Source organism: Podarcis erhardii (genome assembly GCF_964252035.2).
Source record: "Podarcis erhardii genome assembly, chromosome: 7".
In the NCBI taxonomy this organism is placed as follows: Eukaryota; Metazoa; Chordata; class Lepidosauria; order Squamata; family Lacertidae; genus Podarcis; species Podarcis erhardii.
In genome coordinates this window covers 48,761,432-48,783,203 of record NC_138511.1, presented here as the reverse complement: position 1 = coordinate 48,783,203, position 21,772 = coordinate 48,761,432, and the positions used below count along the sequence as shown (strand labels likewise).

At 42.1% G+C, this 21,772-nt stretch overlaps 1 protein-coding gene and 1 long non-coding RNA gene across 5 annotated transcripts in view; one reads left to right on the top strand and one right to left on the bottom strand.

The window, feature by feature from the left end:
• Positions 1–21,772, bottom strand: part of CDH8 (cadherin 8) — a 234,424-nt gene that overhangs the window by 187,263 nt on the left and 25,389 nt on the right. The window lies entirely within an intron of this gene.
• Positions 12,992–15,343, top strand: LOC309347419. Its single transcript, XR_014158937.1, has 3 exons — positions 12,992–13,144; positions 14,823–14,928; positions 15,184–15,343. It is a non-coding gene; the product is annotated as an uncharacterized lncRNA (long non-coding RNA).

The window sequence follows — 21,772 nt, the reverse complement described above, 5'->3', positions numbered from 1 at the left end:
TAAAGCCCCCCCTCCCCCGATGTAGACAACATGGTATAGATCCTCCTATGGAACTATTCCATTTTATTAAGCAAGGGAAGCTGGGGACTCTGCAGTGCTGGAAAGGACAGCACACCGAACACCAGGTGTGCCAACTATAGGGGTCAGAAGGTGCTTGGGGCTCCTCAATATTGATGGCCAGGGGCTGATCTCCCCAAATATTGAGGGAGACGCCATCCCCCACCACCACAGGGGCAGGGATGAGACACATAGAGGGCTCAGAGGAAGTTTTGGTATTGGCAACTGCCAAAGGGCCCATGTGCCTCCCTCCCCATACTCCCTGGGCTGCCTGCATGCCTCCCCACAAAGGCAGTGTTGGCACCACAGCAACAGCCTCCTGCTATTTGGGCCTGGTGGCTCGCTTTTTGACGGAGGCAGTGACAGTGTGGGTGTCCTGCTCTACCCTCCCCTGGGCCACCCCAAGGAGGACAACAATGAGGAGGATGCGGCTGGGCAGCAGCAAGAGTGCCGGCAGTGGGTTCTCCTTGCCGGGTGGTGGTGGCATCTTGGAGCCATGGAAGTGCTCGCCTGGAGGGGGATGGGGGACATGGAGGGTGATCTTCAATATGGGAGGCAAGTTGGCACCCCTGCCTACCACTTTCCGCCCCCTTACAGCAATAATGTAAGCTCAAATCACTGCAACCACTGAAATTCTGAAGAAATTCTAAAATGTGTCAAGAATAAAACCGAAGCTTTGTTGATAATTGGAGGACAGATTTTGGCACTGCACTAACTAAGGTAATCACGGGGTGAGAAGGTTTACTTCCTATTTGAAATGACACTGTCTTGTTGAAGCTCAGAGACCTGATGACAAAGAGAAATTTGGAAGCACATACAAATATTTTCCAGTTATGTTCTGCACGATGAAGGAATATTATTTGTGAAGGAGGATTATGTATGGTGGTTTATTGTATGCAAGACACACATTAGGTTCTCTCATAAAGAGTGGAGATGGTAGGAAATCATGAGTAAATGGTTATTGATGCTGACTCTTGCTCTTTACAACTAAAGGCCAGAAAAGTGTTAAGGACAAAGCTGGGAACAATTTTGGTGTAATGCATTATGAACAAGGAGCCATTACCATTCATATTGTCCATCATCATTGCAGATATAAAAGGCACTATATATCCATTTTTTATTTGACAGCACCAGTGCTAGCTTTCTCTCTCAGTGAATCAAAGAAGGAAGCTTCCTTATTGAGAATGAATTGGTGGGAAGAGGAATCAGGCATTGCGAAATGCCATAAATCTATGGAGCATCACGGTGGGTGAAATAAAGCAAAACAAAACAAAGCAAAACTTGCATTTCTATAGAAGTAAAATAATGTTAATGCACTCTATTTTGGGTGTGTGTGTGAAAATGATAATAATAATAATAATAATAATAATAATAATAATAATAATAATAAATTATATGCTGCCTTTCATCTGAGGATCACAGGGCAGCTTACAGGTTGGTGGACTTGATTGGACTTTGTCTTGTTCCTTTAGCATTCTTATGTTTTACCAGATGGAATGCTCTCTCTGTTGAGATCAGATGAGCACTAGCTGTGAGATGTTTTTGCTCTCAACTGAAAACATACCTTTTCACCCAGGCTTTTCCTGATCCTTAATGCTATTAATACTGGTTACTGCTACCAAATAAATACTGCTATTTATTTATTTTTTAGGGATGCCACTGATGATTATTTTTATTGAATTTCTCTCTCTCTGTGTGTGTGTGTTCAGCTTTGCTGAAATGAAAAGTGAGACAGATAGACAAACAATCCACATTCCACTCGGGATTAATTTTTTTTTAAAAAATAAATAAATAAAACATTGACACATTTTTGAGGAGAAAATGTATATGATGCCCCCTAGTAATCTTTGAAAGTCACCTTTGTTTAGTCACTGCAAATGCACAATCCTGGGGTATGTAGTTATGAGAGAAACTGAGCACTGTGAACTCCTTTTTGTTGCAGAGATAATAAAAAGTGACAGTTCCCTGACTTTAAAAGAGAAATGACAACTAAGGCATAGGCTCCTGCTAGGAAATGTCTGTTTAAATAAAGTACCATTTGTTGGTTTTATTTTATTTTTACCTGGAACTGGGCTCTTTGTTTCATTAGGTAGAAGAAGCATCACCCCCCCTCCAAAAAAAAAAATGTTTGGGAGAGTATTGCTGGAGGCAATCTGGCAAGCACAGTGGATGAGCCGACATGGCAAAGCAATAGGAGGGTTTTGCTTCTGATTCTCAAAGGGCTGGGCGTGCTAATGAGATGGCAAGCAAAATTCTGCTGACACATCATGCCTTTCGGCACACCCCAGTGGTTTACCTGGTTAATTTGGAGATGACGCTGCCATTCTCCAGAGAAGTCACAGTTTAACTCTTCTGCGCTGCCAGCATCTTTACCGAGAGAGATTTGATAACGAGGGAAGGTGGGTTCCAGGGGAACTTAGAGGAGAGGAAGATGTTTTAAATGCAGCAGTTACCTTAGTGACAAAAGAATGTTTGGAGAGTATGAACATTTTTGATGCAGGCACCAATGCTTGCTAGAAGAAGAAAAGGAAGCAGACTTCTTCCTGACTCTTCCTCCAGTTTTTTTACAACATTTTCTTTTCAATATGTGAAAACTGTGAACCATCGAAGGGATTGTGACATTTCTTACAGAGCTGGCTCTGGATTTTGGGCAGCCCTCTGGCAATATGCTTATGGAAGGGCCATAGCTCAGTAGTAGAACTTCTGCTTTGCAGGCAGAAGGTCTGAGGTTAGATCCCTGGTATCTCCAGTTGGGACTGGGAAAGACTCCCTCTCTGAAACTCTGGAGAGCCACTGCCAGTCTGTGTAGACAATACTGAGACAGATGAACCAATGATCTGATTCAGTATAAGAAGAAGAAGAAGAGTTTGGATTTGATATCCCGCCTTTCATTCCCCTTCAGGAGTCTCAAAGCGGCTAACAATCTCCTTTCCCTTCCTCCCCCACAACAGACACTCTGTGAGGTGAGTGGGGCTGAGAGACTTCAGAGAAGTGTGACTGGCCCAAGGTCACCCAGCAGCTGCATGTGGAGGAGCGGAGACGCGAACCCGGTTCCCCAGATTACGTGACTACCGCTCTTAACCACTACACCACACTGACTCTTCCTATACATAAGGCAGCTTCCTATCTCAGTTCCTAATATGGCTGCAGTGCACTCATCTCTTCCTCTTTGCAATTCTTCCCTTGCTCTCCCTTGACCCACTGCTGTCCAGAAAGAAAGGGCAGATGAGTAAGCAGGAAAACTATTTTCACTTCTGGTCACTATTAGTTTTCTTGGATTTTTCCTCTGGGGCAGATAGATTGGGATTGACGAGATGGTAATTGCAAGCTGACCCACAGCAGGACTAAGGGGCTGTGGTGGTTAGGGGTGGGAATTTGTTGAAACCTTGAAGGTGCCCAGCAGTGTTGCCCTCTGTTCCCAGTCCTGCTGCCCACAAATATATTTTTAAAAGATAAACAAAGAAGCTGATAAATTAAAAATAATAATATTCCCAGAGAGTTTCTCAAAGGTCTAAACTAGGGATGGGGAACTTTTTCTGTTTGAGGGCCACATTCCATGCTGGGCAAACTTACAAGGGCCACATGCCAGCAATGGGTCAAAGGTAAAACTGGGTGGAGCAATGGATGCATCTGTTTCTCTCTGTACAGTAGGCTAGTTTCTTCACACTCACACTTTCCTCTCTCTACGCCATCCAGGCAAGCAAGAGTCATTATCAGAATTCAAGGACACATTCCAACCAGGCAAAAATACTCAAGAAGCATATAAAGTAGGGCCAGTAAGGGGTGTGACCTGCTCAAAAGCTGTGTGGGCTGGGGGGAGAGCTGAGAGATATATATAGTGGCCTAAACTGTATTAGCTCCACCCCCATCGGGCCTCATATTCCCCACACCTGATCTAAACAGAACTTACACTACATCTTAGTTGACACTATGTTCACAAGGTGTTTAAATTAATTTTCCATTGCTTCCAAGACATCAATGTTTTGACTCATGCTACGATGAGTCAAGGAAACAATTTTGTGTTTTTTCTTTCTTTTTTCTTTTTTTGCAGATTTCTGATTACTCTGTCTCTCCCATTTGGCCAACAAGCACCGACACTTCTGCAGCTCAGTGACTTGTCCAGCCACATACATGCCTTAAAGCCATTTCACCCATTACTCAGAGCACAACCTAGGTTAGCCGCCAAGTGTACATCAGAAAGAGTTCCACAGTTGATCTCAGTTCTCAGACAAGTGATTGCTGGAGGCAATCTGGCAAGGATAAAGTATAAACCAAGTCAGGAAGACTTTACAAAGAAGAGAGTAACTCTGTTGACACACAGGGGAAGGAAATTCTCTCAAATAACACTTTAGAATTCAGGGTCAGCTGGTGAAACAGCAGCTAAAGAGATTTCCATCTTCTGAAATATTGGCCAATCCCTCTCCCCCGCCCCTACTGTCTTCTTTCTTTTTTAAGATGGAGAAAAGTTAATACCAGAGTTGGAACATATCCCATAAGCCACAGTTTTCATTTATTTTCATTTGCTCCCAATTTGTTTCCACAACTACTACCAGTTTACAGATGCCCACAAGTAGGCATGGACTGGGCAGTCTAATTCTGTCTCCTTTCACTAGCTCGCCCTCTCTCTTTTTGCAGACAGCATTTAGCTAGATGGACCAATAATTTGCCTCAGTAGGATGCAGCTTCCTGTGATCCCATTTTCCCCACACAATATACAGTGTGTATGCATTTTTAACATAAAATACATAACAGAGAAGTCCTATTTAAGATTCAGTAGGGGTCTGCTGGTGGTTATAAGCAAGAATCAAGTCTGTTTTCCAGTCTAGATAAACCTAGAGCTGCCCAAGAATATCCCTGACTTGTTTCTCTTTTGGCCCTTGACCTTACTTATCTAGTTCTGATATTTGTTTCACCTGACTATGAATTGCTAGAACACTTGCTCTGCAATTGCTTCCTTGATCCTGAACTGGGACCAATGGCATGTGACCCCATGACACAGTGTCCCTGGATTCTGTGCCTAGCACATGTCACCACTCAGTAGAACACTGTCACTGACTTAAACCACTGTCTGGTCTAACACACACAGAGGGATGCAAGTTCTCCTCACATCAGGTGTTTCATGTGTAACAGAAACATATCTATGTGGAAAGAGTAAGTTGAGAGGACTGATTATCTCTCTCAAACCATTAGAATTCAGGGTCAACAACTGAAGCTGAGTGGTAGCAGTTTCAGGCAGAACAAAAGGAAGTGTTTTGTCACATAATGTATAATTATGTATAATGGACTTCATTGCATTGCCACAGAATGTTGCAGTTCCTGCTAGCAGAGATGGTTTTGCAAATGGATTAGGCATACAGGACAGGTCTATCAATGGCTATTATCCATGACGGCTAAAAACAGCATGAAATGCTGATGGGGAAGGACCATGGCTCAGAGGTACATTGTGGTTGGCATCCAACTGTTTCAAGAGCCAATGTCCAGGGGGGTAAGTCAAACAGCACCAAAGTGACCTCCCTGAGTGCAAGCCGTGGCAGTGTGTATGAAGGTCCTGGACTGTCCAGTTGATAAGACCCCTCACTCTTCATTTGGATGTGGTCCAAAGGAAAGCAGAACAATATGTCTGGCACCAGCTTTACTGAAGTAATTGCCAGAAAGTGGTGTACAATGTGCTATCCAACTGTATTACGGACTCCATTCCGGATTTGTGTAGGGTTTACTCCTTTTCCTGAAGATCTCCCACAAGGCAGTAGACATTTAGGAACAGAGTATTCCTTTTCCTAGATGGGCTATCTTCTCAGGTTAAAGAGCCCCATCTGCCCCTCTACAGCACATTGCAGAAACTGCCTTCTTGACCATTGGACCCAGTATTGGTCTTATCCAATTAGTCTTATCCCTAACTCACTGAGGGATTGAGACCCATCAGCTACCCTTAGCTGGTTTTGCTGGCCAATTGAAGCTGTTCCCGGGGTGTGGCCACTTTCACATGCAAATAGCTTCTAGGAGCCACAGGTGAGAGCTGAATGCAGTCTGGGGACCCCAGAAGGATCACAACATGTTCCCCAACAGAGGTACTCCTCCTTCCCTAATACCACATACCCCCTACTCAGAGATACAACACATGCTTAACATGCATAAATTCCAAAATACATTCCTTGAAACCTGCTAATGTGGCTGAGTGATTAGGGACCTGATATGTGGAGTTTGCGGTGGGGGTTCAAGTCACCTAATGAGTTCAACTTACAAGAAGGTAGGTTTCAGTTGAACCTGAGGAGAAATGTATTGCTGTTAAGAACAGTTTGACAATGGAAACACTTACTGAGGGGAATGGTGGGCTCCCCATCACTGGAGGTCTTCAAATAGAGGTTGGAAAGTCAGCTAGTGGAGGTGCTTTGAATTCCCTGCTTCATGCAGGAGGTTGGAACAGATGTACATAAGAAGAGTCTGTTAGATCAGGCCAGTGGCCCATCTAGTCCAGCATCCAGTCCTACCTGTGACAACCAGGTGCCTATTGGGAGCCTGCAAGCAGGACCTGAGCACAACAGTACTCTCCCCTCCTGTGGTTTTCAGCAGCTGGAATTCAGAAGTGTACTGCCTTAGTACAACATACCCCTCAACTTTAGTAACCAATGATAGCCATGGATGGCCTATAAGGCTTCCTCCAGATCTATGAGTCTGTGTCTCCAGCTTTAAAAGTTTAGGTAACTGGTGGGGGGTGTCTCTGCCTTAGACCTGAATAGCCTCTTGTCAGTTAATGTAGACAATGCTCAGCTAGTAGCTTCCTACATTCACTGAGGATACATTCACTAGTAGCTTCCTACATTCACTGAGGATAATGCCCTACATTCAAGTAAATAAAGAATATTTTGTGCTGGATGCACCACAGCATGAAAATTCCACCCCATATGGTAGGGTTCAGATACGTTGCTTTTAAAAAAGCTTCTGTCAGGTATCGATTCAGCTGCCTGCATGTCACAAGAGGACTGGATTTGTGGTTGAAATGGCCTTTGATCATTTCTGAATTTATGGGGATAAAGTGTGTAAAATAAAAAGCAATTAAATAAATGAGAGTATCTCTGATTTAGAAATTAGCTATTAAGAGTTCTTATTTGAAATGTCACTGGGATAGCCCACGCATGTTTCTTTTTAGTCAGTCATGTGGTTTATTTCATTGAATTTGGGTTTCAACACATGAGCATGTTAAAAATATATTTTTTTCTTAAAAAAGAAGAAGCTGACTTCACTTTTATCCATTTTTATAAAGTATATTTTGCATCCTCTTAACCAGCCAAAGCTTGATTTCCACAGCTGAGGGTCACTGAGTGTTTCATATCTGAAGATTAAATGGTGCAGACTCTTCTGGACCATTAACTGGAGAGCAAGAAGAGAGTGTTTGCAGATTGTAACCATTACGTGCATCTCATAATACTATGCACTAGAGAAGATGCCACCACATGAGGGAAAGGAGTAAGAAAAGAAAGAATATATGATTTCAAAACCCCAAAGCAGCACAGGGATTCTGTTTTTCTTCTCCCATCATCAATTCCTTGTTTCCACAGAAACATTGAATTAATGCACTTATCATTGTTCACAAGATGCTTGGCCCAAAGGGCATTGTGACCCATACCACACATGCAGTGAATGTAACATAGTTGTATGTGCAGGTACGTGATGAGATAGGCAGGGAATTCTCTCTCTCTCTCTCTCTCTCTCTCTCTCTCTCTCACACACACACACACACACACACACACACACACACACACCCTGATACAGCCTCCTTCCCCTACACTGAAGGTTCAGTTTGGTTCACACACTCAGAGGAATGTGGTAAGCTGTCTTATACTGAGTCAGACCTTTGGAGCGTCTAACTCAGTATTGTCTACACTGAATGATGACTGCCCCCCCCAGACTTTCACATTGAGTACATTCCCTGGCTTCTTGGAGACAGGGATGGAACCCAGGACCTTCTGCATGCAGAGCAGATGCTCTCTCACCAAGCCACACACTGGATGTCTCACATGGTGGCTCTGTTTGTAAAGTAGCTTTCCTCAGTCCATGTTTTCCTACAAATGCTTGCTATAAATGCAGAATTCGTCAGTGAAAAGGGAATTGGAACATAATGTGTGTGTATAAAGTTTGCTTACAAAGAAGAAGAAGAGGAAGAGGAAGAGGAAGAAGAAAAAGGAGGAGGAGGAGGAGGAGAAATAGAAGAAGAAGAAGAAGAAGAAGAAGAAGAAGAAGAAGAAGAAGAAGAAGAAGAAGAAGAAGAGGAAGAATGCTATGGAATTTTCCAGGCATATTTGTCCCTTGTGGAGGAGTGAATTATGTCAAACACTAGGAGGATAGCCAAAGTGATTTTTTTCCCACATGGGCAGCCTTTACAGTTTGGGGATGGGTTAAAAAAGAATTAAATTTCTCTAGTGTTATGTAGTCAGTTGTTCTTAATATGGTAGACATGATAGAGGTCCCTAAGTAAGGACCCTGTTAAACTAAAGACAAATTAGTGTGCGGGGATATGTGTTTTAGGGATATTCTAAATTTGGTATCAGAGAAATACGAGAATTTCATTTCCCCTCTGTCATAACTTTTGTTTCTGGGTCCTGAGCACCAATTTGCCAGGACACTTCCAGATGACCTACTTATTGAGCATTCATCCCAGTGTGTTTGATGGAGGGTTAGATAACATTGGCTATTTATTCTCATTTGTTAGGCAGTACTGAAGTTTACTTAAATATACTTTCTCCAAAACTCTGGGATTGGAGAGTCCAGATAAGATTATTTCCTCTGATCACAAGCTTTACCAGCAATGCTTACAAAGAGCCCCCACTCCACCCTGATATTTTCCTTCTTTGGCAAGCTACAGACATTAATTTCACTTTTAGCAGAGGTGTTTGCAATATTTCTTCTTTTTTGACATCTTTAATTTCCAAAGCACCCTGAAGTACTTTGAAGGGGTGGGGTTCTCACTTCAGTATGGGGCAATTTGCACTGATCCCACTTCACTTCATATAGACCCACTGAATCACCCCAATTTGGTTCCAGGTTTAGGATCCATTTGAATCTGCAGCATACTCCTCAAACACAGCCTTTGGCTGCAGTTGTTAAACACTGCAGTGCTGCTTATAGTCAAATAAACTTGTGTCTTAAAAATGCAGAAATGTTCAGATCATAGCACTAGCCAGCTGTGCATCAATCACTAATTTCATGAAAGAGGTAAGAGATGTAGGGCATTATGATAGGAGACAATCAAGGAACTTTTTAAGCTATCCAGGCCAGAGCAATTTGGCTGCAAGACAAAGCAATAAATAATGAGAGTAAAGGTTTGAAATTCAGTGCCCAGCTATTTCCTCCTCCTCCAGCTACTGCCTTGAGGGATGAACTTTACATTGTCTGCATTTTAAAGAGATACTATCAAGTCATATCTGACCCCACCCCACCCCCCAGTTTATCTTGTAATTTGCCCTTATTGAAAACAGTTGCAATATATGAAGAGTTTCCTTCTAGGCTTCATATTCTGAAGTATTTTTTTTTAAAGCCACACAGTTCTTAACTCAGAAGAGGAGGGAGGGAATATATCCTTAAAGAGCCACTTTAAAAAGAAATCAGATTGAAAATATTTGTTGGAAATGCAAACGTGTCCTGTCTCCAAAAGCTATTCTTGGAATCTCAGAAGGCGGAGAGCCAATTCACGCTTTCCGCGACAGGCATGTATTCTTTGTGCACATTGGTCTTTGCAGCAACAAATATCATAAAACATGAAGGAGAGAAGGCCATGTGTCTCCAAACGCTGTGGGATGTGCAGTGAGCATGTGGCAGCTCCCTAGTGTCTCTGTGAGTGTTTGTTTCAGACTCTGAATTTAGATATTTGCCTTTCCTTCCCCACTCCACAGCAAACACAGCTGTTGGTTCTTATCCTACATGCTAATGGCGAACTAATTTTCTCAGTGTGGACCTTCATGAAGCCAAAATGAAAGAATCTGGTGGTTTGCAGATGTCAAGAAAACCACCACCACTGAGTCTCTCTCTCTCTCTCTCTCTCTCTCTGTGTGTGTGTGTGTAAGGAGAGTGTCCCAAAAGAGTCGAGGGAAGACTAAGTATGCTCAGTAGCTCTTGCATTCTGCCTCAATTCACATTCACACCATAAATATAAAACACATCTATAGCGCGTTAACATACATGTCTCCCGCAAAGATTCCTGGGAATTGTAGTTTACCCTTCAAAGAGCTACAGTTCCCAACACCCTTAACAAACTACAGTTCCCAGGATTATTTGGAGAGTGAGCGGTGTGTTCTAAATGTATGGTGTGGATTTACTGTTAGAGAGCAAAAAATAATAATAGAGAAGAGGGGAATGGAATGTTGGACACAACCGTCTGACTAGAACACTGAACAAGAGCACTCAGCCCTGCAACATTTTGTTGCAGATCCCACAGGTACTGTACTAAAACACCACCATAGTACTAAAGTGGAATTCCAGGACAGGCACAGGCAGTGATGCCTATGGAGCATATTGTGGCCACTGTGTCTCATATGCAGCAAAGAAAATGCAATCCATCAGTTAAAAGTTAGTGACATATAAAAGATAGGTTGTAGTTTTAGCTTCCATGAAAGAGACTGGCAACTCCCTATGGTGCTGTGATAGCTATTTAGCATTTTTATTGGGATTAGCCAACAACCAAGACTCCTGTGTAAAGTTCTGTGTGGCTGGAATGGGAAATGCAATAAAAATTGAGGCCAGAGGTGTCCCGAAGGAGCTGTCCATGGTTCTTAATTCTGAGAGCTTTCAAATGTTGAGAAGGGACTAGTGTGAGACTTGGAAATGGAACCCAGAGTGAAGTTTTCTTAAGATGATGGGTTGGAACATGCAGACACGGTGGACATGATTCTAAGTTTTCCCCATTCAGTTCTCTGAGACAAGGTAGAATGTGTGTCAAAGGAAAGATGGCTGGGAGAGTCAGAACATCCAAATTCTTCAAGAAAATAAGGTTTGATGGACACAGGGGACTTGTTAATTTCCTTTATCCCCATGATGATTCCCTAGAAGACAGGCCTTCATTTTCTCCAACATACAATGGACAGTTGCAATTTATTCCCACTGGCAGACTTAGGTTTGTGTACTAATCTTTGTTGGGGTCAAAAGTTGCCCTCCCTCATGTATAAAGGAAGTTTTTACTAAGACGGTAAACTTGAGACTGGGCTGTACAGCTTTAAACTACAGGTAGGAGTTTACATAATGGGATGATTCTGAAATGTCTACATAGAGAACTATATGTTTTTCCAGTTTCTTGTTGTTGGGCAAGAGCCACAGTTCAGTGGTGGAGTGTCTGCTTTGTATGAATCAGTTCCCAGAAGAAGAAGAAGAGTTTGGATTTGATATCCCGCTTTATCACTACCCAAAGGAGTCTCAAAGCGGCTAACATTCTCCTTTCCCTTCCTCCCCCAAAACAAACACTCTGTGAGGTGAGTGAGGCTGTGAGACTTCAGAGAAGTGTGACTGGCCCAAGATCACCCAGCAGCTGCATGTGGAGGAGTGGAGACGCGAACCCAGTTCCCCAGATTACGAGTCTACCACTCTTAACCACTACACCACACCGGCTCTCAATCTCCAGGTTCAATCTCCAGTAGTGTTGGGGGAGAGACCCCTGTCTGAAATGCTGGTAAGGGACCACTAGTCAGTGTAGACAATGCTGAGCTAAATGGACCAATGGCCAGCTTTAATATAAGGTAGCTTCATAGAAAGGTATCCCAAGAGGACTTTAGATATATATATACTCGTCCAACCCATCACCCAGTTCCCCCATCACAATGATGGGGGGTTTTGCTAGTTAATGATAGTGCAGGGAATGCAGAAGTATATGTTCCAATAGCAATGTTGATCTTGGCAGCAGTTCAACTACGGAGTGCTTTATGATACATATTTTAGGCTATAAATAGTAAAGAACAAAGATAGTGCAAATAGGAAAGGAAACACGATGTTTGTGTCATATTACCAAATATAATTTCTGCTGGCTTTAACAGAGAAATAATCAGCATAAGACTGATCAACACAAAACAGACTGGAAGGAAATTCTGGACTTTGCAAGGACCAGATTTTAACATACTTGACACCCCAGACTCAGCTAGCAGCTTCCATTTTAACAAGTAGGTATCAACATAAATGCTAGCAGGTATATTCTGAATATTCTGGAGAAAGCAAGTGTTCTTATTGTAGAGGCTGCTTCACACATTACTTTTTGGGTGGAAACAGTGCATCTTTGTGTTAAAAAATACAAAACAACAATCCAGATCAACACATTTTACAATGCATTTTGCAGTGTACATGGGTTGGAAGGCGAATGTACACGAAACCATATAGATATTCTAATTACAAATGAAGGGCTGCAGTGAAGACTAGTCCATTTGGGTGAATGGGACACTGCCCCACCTACCTCATTCTGCCCTCAGCCAGCAGTCCCAGCAGTCCAGTCCCAGGGTTGGCAGTGGCTGTCACCCTCCTTTTTAATCTCAGTGTTGCCCTTGGAGAACTCAGCAGGGCTCATTCAAATTTGTTGGCTCCACCTGTTATTGGCTGTGGCTCCTTCTACTGTTGGGCTCCCTGTCTTCAACTCTAATGGCCCCAATGGGCAACATCCACCATTGAAGGGCCATACCTGATGAAGGTGAAGGTCCATCTTTTATAGCACCCTGCTTCCCATAGTGGTGAACCATACACTTCTGGGAAACAAGACAAGTCTGAAGGAAATAGGCCTCTGCCCCCACCCCTGTTAGCAGCTGTTACTCAGTTGCACACTGCCTGTAAACATGAAGATTCCTTGTAACAACTAAGACTAATAGCCATTGATAGCCAGTGGCCTCTAGCTTATTATAGTAAGTTTCATACCTTAATTCAGTCTCCATTGTTACATCAACAATCTGGGACTTTTACATGAGATGTGGCCATGAAGGGTGTATGTGTCCATACTGCTAGGAGTGGACTGAACTGATGAGATGTTACCATCAGATGAAATCTGTGGTGGACACCACATCATTGTGGTACATTGTTGAGAAGCCATCATGCAGTGGCTGTGTTCCGCTTCTTCCATGCAATAAAGGTGAGGTGTTGTAACACAGTGGCACTCATTCCCACATCTCTCTTATGAGGAAAACTAGGGAGAACCAACATGGCACCTTCCAGATATTGTTGGGCTATCACTCCCATCATCCTAGGCTATTGGTCATGCTAGCTGGGGGTGATGGGAGTTGGATTCCCACCCTAAACAGATAAAGAGGCACACCAAACTTAGGTTAATTAGAAAGCTACCTCTACCTCACTGATTAGTCATTAATTGTATTTATTTATGGAATTTAAATCCCACCTTTCCTCCAAGGAGCTCAAGACGGTATGCATGGTTGTCTTCCTCCCCATTTTATCCTCCCAACAAACATGTGAGGTAGGTTAAGTGGAGATCACCCAGTGAGTTTTGTGGCTTGGCAGGGATTTGAACCCTGGTCTCCAAGGTCCTAGTCCAACACTGGCTGTCATTACTGACAAACAGGGCTGACTGGTTCCCAATGTGGCTAGCTGGGCAGAAGCTAGGGAGGCCAACGATAGGACGAGTCAACTAACTCTAGTTTTGTCCCTATCCTTCTTCCTGATAAGTTCTAATAAAGCAAAACTGAAACTAAGGAGGAGAAATTTGATGCAGGCAGGCAGGGCTGCTTAAGGGCAGATTGAGATTGGGAGGGCATTGCCCCATTTGCCACAATGGACCAGCCTCTATTGCTCCCAAGGCAGGAGGTGCTTAAGAGCTGTAGGAAATAATCTGCAGAAAGGTAAGTACCATTAGAAAGACCTCTCATCTGTCTAGGCAAGAGACTAAATTTATACCTTCCTCTTATCTCTCTTTAAAAGCCTGGGCAAATGATTAGGCCACCAGGCAAGACAGATCCACAGTTCTAATTCAAGGCTTTTATTAAAAGATTCAAGATAAAGGGCATGTGAGAAACTGGAGGCTGCCTTAAAATAAAAATGAACAGTATTTTCCAACCTGTCTGTGCACCTACAATTAGCTACAGGAATTTCTGTATGAAAGCATAGCACTGCTCTTTACACCAACGGCACAGGTTCTTTCTGGGAAGAAATCTTCCCAACGAAAAATGAAGACAGAAGTATCCACAGATAACTCCTTTTTCTGGTATGTTCTAGAGCAGCTATAATTTAGAGATGGGGGGAAATGAAGAATTGAATCAAAAAGGGTCCTAGGAGTTACTATCTTCAGCATACATGCAGGGTGGTAGCACCTTCCTTAAGTCTGTGAAAGTAGGTTTATGAGTGGGTAACCTGTTGCCCTCCAGATGTTGTTTGACTACAGCTCCCATCTTCACTCAACCTTTGGCCATGCTGGCAGGGGCTGATGAGAGCTTGAGCCCAAAAACATCTGGAGGGCAACAGGTCCTCCTGTCCTTTAGGAGTTAAACCTGAATAGATTTGTTTTTTCTGTTCCTGCCAGATGGGATTAGCAAAGGGGAAAAATACTGTGTATGTACGAAGGGAGTAGTTGGGATGCGTCTCCCACACTTCTCTGTGGTAGAGCAGAGCACTTCTGAGGATATATCCTTATGTCACCCAAAACCTCACAGGTCATTTTGACAGGTCAGGTGGAGGGTTTTTTGTTTTTTTTGTTTTCATTTACACATGCAGTTTGGAATCAATGCGAGTAAAAGACACAGGACTTGATAGGCAGCAACTGCAAACTTGTACTTCTTCTGCCTGTATGATTTGCTTTGCAGGTGCTGCCGATCAGGTTGTTGGGGTGCCTTCAAACCCCACGTTTGGAATGGAGATGTGTCATTGCCTGCCCAACAACTGACATCCATCGTATCAGGTGTGAAACAGGTAGGTATGATTTGGAGGAAGCAACTTTATGGGCCATTTGAGGACCTCTGCTGGGCTTAATTAGGACAGTGGGTCAGAGATTGCCCATAACAGTCTTAAAGGGACAGAAGAGTTGGAGCATTGCCACCTGTCACAGGTGTAGATTACCAGTGGAAGCTCTAACCTTGGCTTCCAGGATTCTTTTGCAATGCTGACACTTCAGCTTTACTCAGCGATCCTATTTTTTAGAAATTCTTCTGTTTCCTTTTTATCAAGGTGTATCCAAAAGTTTACTGGAGGATTATCAGGGCTCAGAGAGGCATCCCAAGAAACAATTGGCCTCAGAGAAGCATACGACTGAAAGCGCTTCAGCCTGACTGTTTGTCAGTATAGTTCTTTTGAGTCTCGGGTTTACTACTGAATTATTCAGTATTGATTGAATGAATGAAAAATGAAACAGGCTTTTGTCACTTTCAAACCCCTATGTATTTATGTTTGCAACTTTCGTCGCTTGTCTCAAACCATAAATTGTAAATGCAAAGCATAAACTAAATATCCTAGGTTTTTTAAAAAAAGAACAAACAACCCAGAAAGTGACTGCCTATTAAAGTGGGTCCAATGCCATTTAACACATCACCAATTATGTGTGTTATATATTTACCATGGGCTCCATAATGCTAGCAAATGAGAACTGCAGTAACATGCCTACACATTTTATTGCTGTGTGGAGTCACCTAACATCTCTGCTCCATTTCGTCGGAGCTTTTGTGCATTCTGTTGTTGTCTCCAATGGAAAGAACAGTGACATTTGATGCACTGCCGACTGCTTCACACATCTGCCACAGAGTTGTAAATGCATGCAGAGGAGACTACAAACATATACCAGTTCTACTTCAAGGGCGGGGGGGAAGTTCTCTCTAACTCATCAAGTCCGCAGGGAAAAGCAATAGAAAGTGTCACAAGACAGATCATTCCACAGCTGAATTAGGTTGCCAGTCATTGGGAAGCCCATTGCTGCTGTCATCATAGACTTTCTTAAAGCTGAAGAGGAGGGGGGAAAACACTTTGGAAGATAATCTTAGCTTATCCTCTCATGTAGCTATTGCCGTATGTGATGGAAAGCAAAATGAATTGTGGGATATAAAAATAAGTGGCAATGGTTCTTCCAAAGAAGGATGCATTGTTTTACAAAGACTGCTTTAAACCTAGAATTTTCTTTACCACAGACCCTATAGAAATATTTCTGACTTCAATAAGACTTGCACCTGAAGGCAGGGGGTAGCCAACATGTCTTCCCGATGTTGTTGGACAACAATGCCTATCAGCCAGAGTCAAAATGACTAATGGCTATGGATGAGAGCTGTAGACCACCATCTGGAGGGTACCACATAGGCTACATCTGTCCTAAGAGTAAATGGGTCTGCAGGCTTAGTATTTGTAACTTTAGTAATGACTGGTGCAAGGGTCAGGGATCTTTTTATTCTGTTGAGGGCTGCCTATCATTGAGGGTAATCTGTTGCAGGCTGCATGCCAGCAGTAGGGAGGGCAGAAGTGGCACTCACTTGCGGTCAGAAGTGGCACAGCCCCAAGAACTCTATACTCTGAAATTGCCTGTACAGCTTAGCAGTTAAAAAGTAGTGTGTGTATAAATAACCTTTAATCAACTGCCAAGAGAACTGAAGAGAAAATGTACCATTCAAATATTATTTCCATACTGTCTGACACATTCTGAGGGAGGTGATAAGCAGTATCTTGAAATCTGCACCTTAAAATAAGATGTGTTGGTGACTGACCACATGAATAGTTTTATGTACCAGAAAGAGAAGGAGGGTGATTCAGTTCTAAACTGTGAACTGAACCATACATAGCTGGATTATGGATGCACTTGCATGTGGCTAGCCATTTGTGTGTTTGGCTCTCATCCTTGCACACTCCTCAGAAATTCAACCATGTTTTTTCCACTACAAATCAAAGAAGTAAAAGTGCAAGTGTGTCTGCAAGGCTCTGGGCTGCTTACTTGTGTAAATGAATGGGCAATGTGTAGGGGAAAGGGGTCTGTTTTATGTCTTCTGGCAGCTACGAAAAAGGCAGAAGAAGGATGAAGTTCCTAAGAACAGGAACTGCATAAAGCTCCTGAAATATGAACAATCCATAGAAATGATTTCTAGGAGGTAACTCTAGCACCATTCGTGCATTTATTACTTAAACTGTGAAGGGTTCCATGGAAACACACTGGACCATCCCTGGTGGCAATGAACAGCATTCAAGTTTTGCTCAGAGTAGACCCACTTAATGGGCCTAACTTAGACATGTTCCTTAATTCCAATATGTCCACTCTGAGTAAAACTTAGTCGAAGGCCACCCATTATTTCCCAGGCCATGTATGATCAGCTCTGTATAAAGGGAGCCATTTAAATATACACACCCTGGGCAATCAGGGTAATCCTAGCCAATCAGAGTTCTTTTCTCTATGTAGACACAAAGAATGTTGTCCCTTTCAGAATGAACCAATAACACATTGACTGGGGCTTGCGCCTAGTATGCACCTCTTCACTGATGAAGTGCGGCTAGCTTTGCATGTTCCCACATGCTTCTTCTCATGTTGAGTACCCATGGATACTGAACAACTAAATAGGGCTTACATGACATGCTGATTCACCATGCTAAGAAGCCATTCTTTGCTAAATTATCATATTTTCCCCGGTAGACTAATCTAGTGTGTGATTTTCTATGTGTGTGGTAACAAAGCTATGACATAAATAATAGAATAGCTACACAGTTATATAAGAAGTATGGGTAGCCACAATGAAACAGTTTCTGTCCCTTCATTATTTACAAATGCCTGCTTTGAGGCATCCATACCTAAAAACAAAACAAAACCCCACATTCTTCTTTTGTGTTTTGTTTAAGGAAATGGTGTTTGAAAGCTGCATCTGGTGTCAATTCCAATGGGTTCCATGTTTGACATAATTTGTTTATAGGGATAAAGGATTGTGAGATGTTAAATGCCTCCTGCAAGGTGCAGCTGAATGCCCTCAGCAGCCAATTAAGTGCATTATACTCTTCTTAGGAGGCAATGCCTTTCAGATAGCTGACAGAGGGTTTAAAATAGACAGTAGAAACTGAATGCAAGATGGGTTTAGTGTGTGTTGTCTTCACCTTTATTTTATGTGTAAATATGGAGCTGTGTGTGTTTATATCCTCATATTCAGTTCTCCAGTTTGCAAAGACCAATAGCTGTTGTTGTTTTTTAATGTATACCTATAGCACAAGTTAAAAATGATTTTTTAAAAATAGGATTGCAGGTTAGAAGACGCTTTTTAATGAATGTTTAGTTTATAAATCATTTGCTTTCAACCATGTGCAAGCCGCCTTGCCATCCATGTAGTGTGTAATCTACTGGGCTCCTGACAATCTCTCTAGCGTTGTCTAGACAAATGTGGAGCAGGAGAGGGAAGTTATTGACACTCTGATAGGTTATGTACAGCTGGCAGGCTGCATTTGGGTAGACCCCGTACACGCCAGGTCTTGAGAAAGAAGGACAACAGTTTGGTGAAGATATGAGGAACGAATGGCCCTCCAGATGTTGCTGGACTACAACTCCCAACCACCCACCCAGCATGACAAATGGATAGGGATGATTATATCTGGAGTCCAATAACATCCTACCTATCTCACAGAAACAGGAACTGTTCATATACAGTGCTTCTACATTTCCAGGATTTAAACTCAGTTTTATTGGTCCTCATCCAGCCCACCAGTGCATCCAGGCAAAGGTCCAGAACTCACACAGTTTCATGTGACTCAGAAATAGAGATAGTTAACATCATCATACTGGTGAGACTCATCCCTAAAACTCCCAACCACTTCATACAGATGTTCAATAGCATTTAGGATAATATAGCAACCTGTGTCACAACATAACGCAAGTGCCAAGGGGCTGAGAGACACTCTCCCAATATTGTTCTCTGAACCTGACCCCATAAATGCTATTGGAATCACTGTAGAACAGTGCCCACAATGCCCATCATACAGAAGTGGTCCAAATATCAAGGCTAACAAAAATCACTACAAGATGAAGAAGTAATGAAACCTCACCCCAACTCCTCTTCTGATAAATGTCCTCAGAAAAGTGGTGGGATCACACCATAACAAAGCCCCACCCATAATAAAGTAGGGACATGGAAATCACTAGCCCAAATTCACAGAGAAGCAGAAGTCTTGATAACCCCAGGATATGGTTTGAAACCTTGCTGAAACATAGCTGACCTGACTTTGGTCATCACCTGGATGGGAGAATCCTGCATCTGCCACCTACAGTTTCCATAGATGGAAGAAAACAGTGATATAAATGTATGAAGCAAACAAATAGCACCTGAAAGCAAGCCTATGGATATAGCTGGGAGTGGCAGCAGGGTTATTATCATATATGGTGATAAAATTCCTTTAGACTCAATGTTTTCTCTCTCATAAATTATATGGACAAGGTTGCAAGACAAGAGCATAAGAAATTAACTTCCTGGATAGTAATAGTTACAAGATTATTACATTCTAAGAAATGGGGATTAAAAAATACCAATAGTAGCAGCATGGAGAAAGGTGGAGGGGAATGGGGACTTGGCTTTAATTGCAAAACTGGCATACTTTCTAAAAATAAAAAAATGTGCTTTTTAAAAGCATATTGGAATACATTTATTGAATTCCACAGGGACAATTTGTTACTTCCTCAAGCAAAAGGTGGTTTTACAAAGTTATAAGATATAACAATCTCATATGATCCAAATCAATTCAGATATATGCATTTTATATAGCTATAGATTTATTTGCAGTTAAAATAAGTATCTTACTTTTTTCTTTTTGTTTCTTTGTGCACGGGTATTTTGTAGTTCTATTTTGCTGAATATGCCAGTGTAAATAATAAAAATAACAATATATTATGAAAAACACTTATAGAAGAAACTGGACTCAGTAAAACCTCACATCCCCCCCCTCAAGAAATTTCACACATTCTTCTCATATAGTTTCCTCTCTCTCTCTCTCTCTCCCTCCACACACACAAACCCCTAGCAAATTTTATAAAACCACAGACAATAAGTACAATGAAATTATCCGTTTGGGAACAGATCCAGCACCCCCTTCCTCTGAAGGAAGTTTTATTTTCTTCCATCTGTTCTGCAGAGTGCTAAAACTAAAAAGACGTCCCAACATTTTTTATTTTTTTTAAAAGATGCAGTAACACTGGGAAACAAGCGCTTTTCAAAATACTTCCAGAAAAATGGGCATGTCTGTTTGGTTTTATGTTCCCTCTTTCTTCCCTTTTTGTATTTACTAATGCATTTGAATAATGGGGGAAATTAAAGGGGAGACAGACTGCTTTAATGAGGCCATCATGCATAGTAGCTCATGATTTAACATGGTAGTGAATAAAAGCTCGCTGAATTTTCTCTCTCCATTCCTCTCGCCTCTAGTTGTACCAAAGAAACCGGTACACAGATGGTGCATAAGATCACACATCCTTCTGATAGCCCTGCAGTAACAGGATGAAGTCAAGACATGAGTGGCTGGCTGGCGTAACTCAAAATCTGCTTTCTTTGTCAGTTTAAGTGCTTGATGGAGATACGCTTTTTCCTCGTTTAAATCCATTTGGGAATATTGTGTAGCAGAAAGTGGGGTTTTTTTTTTAAGACCTGCAGAGCATGTTGCTAAAAACACTTGCATGCCACTGATAGGAAGCAGATTTTTTTTTTTTTACCAGCTCCCGTAAACAATTGGAGGGGAAATCCCCACCCCCCATTATAAATTTGACAGGATGCTGGTTGAATGTTTCATTTAATCATTAAGATGATTTAATAAAAGTGGGATCTTCCCACAAATTCTTGATGCATGTGCATAAGGGGGAATCTTCAAAACTAGGCAGGCTGGATGTCATTTACTTATTCTTCATTTTACTTTCCTTGATGCATGTGTTGCAGCTATATCTTTAAATGAACTCAGCCTCAATGCTAGTCAATCGGCAACATGGTATGTGCATTTATGTAAATTAATTAATATATACAAATGATAAGTAGGCAGCATGAGCAGGGGTAATCCTAGATCAGGATAAGATGAGGATTGGGGATAAGTCAGCAAGCTTTCATTCACCACCACATTAAATCACAAGCTACTCTGCATTATGTCATTGTTAAAGCATTCCGTCTCATTTTAATTTCTGCCATTATTCAAATGCATTAGTAAATACAGGGGGTGAGGGAGGGATAAAAACAACAGATGTATCCATTTTATCTTGTGTTTTTGGGTAACACAGAAGCTCTGCGGAAGTGCTGCATATAAATATTTTAAATAAAATACACAAATAGGATCTGATATTTTCCCATGATTTTCCTTCAAATTCTGATTACCCCCCCCCCCCGAATAGGACCAGAAAGAATGGATTCATAATTAAGATCACCTGGAAAATTATATATCTACTCTCTTCTTTCCTCTCTCTCAGACACTAGAACACAGATGGTCAACATAGTGCATTTCAGATGTTGTTGGGTTACAGCTCTTGTCAACCTCAGCTGAATTGGCCAGTGATCGGGGATTGTGGGAGTTATAGTCCAATAGCACCTTGAGAGCACCACCTTGGCTATTTTGTAGTACAGTCAGCATGTGTGTGATACCCAGAAGCCCTGGGAATGAAGATGGGCTACAAGTGGAAGAAGAAGAGGAGGAGGAGGACAAGGACAAGGAGGAGGAAGGGGCATTTGTCTCTCAGAAGACTTGTGCAGCAGTTCTTCTGAAACTGCCCTCATATCACTTTTCTCACAGATTATGGTTTTACAAATTACGCCTTCTTGTTTCCAAGAGGAAATGCTGCATTATA